Here is a 2,904-nt window from a genome sequence, read left to right on the forward strand (position 1 = left end):
TACTTCATTCTTGGGTTTCACAAACAGTTCTGTTAGGGATTTTTCAGCAGCATCACACGTAGTGCAGTCAGCTATGTAGTCGAACACACGTGGAGCAACGTAGTTTATTAATAATTAAGAGACGCAGCTTGTTCACGGTGGGGGTATTTTCTTCTACTGCTAGAGTGAAGTTTTAGAACGTCTTGAGCCAGTGACGCCATTCCTGAGCGGCGTTGGTGGCGTTTGGGTCAGTAGCAAACCGCTCGGGCCGTAGTAACCGCTCCATGTTCACTGGCTGAATTATTTGTTCAATAAATTGAGGTAAAGGAGAAGCATTGCCAGACATGTGGCTATATTGAACAAATAATTACAGTACAGTTACATCCTGCAATAAACACGAGCCATATAATATACATTACTTATAAAGACTAACGTACAGTGCTTAAATATATAATATAATCAAACTACACATGACTAACGCTAGAACAAATAGAAATTAAACTAGGAGTGAACATAAACTAACCTGTACACAGGCACGACACAGCTGATCTCACAACAACAAAACAGACAAGCGAGCAACCAAAGAAACAGTCAAGCGAGCATCCATCCAAGTACAATAATATAATAACACTTTTACTACACACCAAATCTTGCAAAACAACAGACTCCTAAATAGCACCTGCTCATAAATAAATAAATAAATAAATAAATGTTTATTTAGGTAAGGTACATACATACAAGAGATTTTACAAAGATTGATCAATTTATAGATAGAGCTAGTACATACAATGCCTAAAGCCACTATTACGCAATGCGTTTCAGGCAGGAAAAACATTAATGACTAAAGCTTAATACTAATTGAGTATAAAGAATAAAATGTGATGAGAACAAATAAAGATAACGATAAAAAAGAGGGGAACATGGCTGAAAAAGCAGCACAAATACAATTAGGTCGACAAACAGCGTTGTTTAAAAAAACAGACATGGGATGACAATAGGGGGGTAAGGTAGGTTACAGGGAATTTATTAGGTAGTGCTTCGTTTTTATCTTAAACTGGTTGAGAGAGGTACAATCTTTAACATGGTTGGGAAGGTCATTCCACATTCTGGGTCCCTTGATCTGCAGAGCATTTTTAGTTTGATTAAGTCGTACTCTTGAAATATCAAAACTGTATTTCTGGTGTAGTGCTCATGGGTTCTGTTACAACCTTCAATGAAGCTTTTGAGGTCAGGATTGGCATTACAGTTCAGCGTTTTATATATGTATAATACACATGAGAGAATGTGCAGCGACTTAATATCTAACATATTCAAAGATTTGAGTAGGAGTACTGAGTGATGTCTGGGGCCAGAGTTGAGTATTGTCCTAATAGCAGCTGTGTGTTGAGTAATTAGAGGACGTAAATGATTTTGGGTAGTAGAACCCCAAGCACAAATACCATAGCTGAGATAAGGATAGATGAGGGAGTAATAGAGAGTCAACAGGGCAGGGCGGGGTACATAATATCTGATCTTAGAAAGAATGCCAACAGTTTTTGAAACTTTTTTTGATATATTTAGAATGTGTCCCTGGAAATTCAGCTTGTGGTCAATGAGAGCGCCAAGGAATTTGCCATCTAATTTGTTACAAATTTGGGTATTGTTTATTATGAGATTTATTTGATTAGAGGATTATTGCCAAACGGAATAGAGAAAGTTTTGTCAATGTTAAAGGTGAGTTTGTTGGCAGTTAGCCAAAGATAGACTTTATTTAACTCGGTATTTACTGTGGCATTTAGAGCAAGGGGGTCAGGACTGGAGTAAATGAAGGTTGTGTCGTCAACAAATAGAATTGGTTTGAGGTGTTGGGAGGCATTTTGAAGATCATTAATGTAGATGAGAAAGAGGAGAGGGCCAAGTATGCTGCCCTGAGGAACACCAATGTTGATGGGTAGGGTGGGAGAAATTGAATTATTCACAGAAACATACTGGAGCCTGTCAGTGAGGTAAGATTTGAGGTATTGCAGGGAGTGTCCCTCCGACTCCATAATTAATCAGTTTACAACCAAAATGTTAGGTCACTTGGTAAACATTTTGATGATATAAATGCACTACTCACGGCACTAGGTACTAAATTATCATTCATCATTTTAACAGAAACTTGGCTAAGTAATGACTATAAACAACTCTACAATTTAGCTGGTTATAAAACCATTCATAACTGCAGGCCTAATAAAAAAGGTGTGGCAAAGCGATATATTACAAAGATATCTTCATCTGCAGTAGTGTCATTAGTGATTGAGACGACTATTGTGAATATACCTTTGCCATGTTCTCCAGCAAATCCGTTAAATCCTTCCTGACTATCGGTGCCATCTATAAATTTCTTAATACCAACATAGCTTCATTCTCAGACAACGTAAGGAATCTTATCACAAATAACAATCTCAACAAAAATCACATCATTCTTGGAGGTGATTCCAATATTGACCTGGGTCTTCAAAACAACCCTCAAGTTGACTATTTCCGTAACAGCATGCATTTCTGTATGCTAATCCTCACAATCATCAAGCCCACCCGAGTCACTCAAACATCTGCCACTACCCTGGATCACTTATGAACTAATATAACAGCTCCCCTTACATCTGGGGTAATCTATGACAGAACAACTGAACACTATCCTACCTTCCTCATAGCAAACATGGACACAACTCCACCAGAAAGCAAGAAACTCTCATTCAGACTACACAGTGAATCAGCTTTAGGCAATCTCTCTAATGCACTTCACAATATTAACTGGGAATCTGAATTTAATAATACACAGGATATAAACTCATAACTAACCTCTTTCTCTCCAAAACTCTAAGCCTCTACAACACTCACTGTCACCTCCTTACGAAACAAGTAACTGATAAAAGAAAAAATAACCCGTGGCTCACATGTGGC

This window comes from Procambarus clarkii, chromosome 6 (genome assembly GCF_040958095.1).
Source record: "Procambarus clarkii isolate CNS0578487 chromosome 6, FALCON_Pclarkii_2.0, whole genome shotgun sequence".
NCBI lineage: Eukaryota > Metazoa > Arthropoda > Malacostraca > Decapoda > Cambaridae > Procambarus > Procambarus clarkii.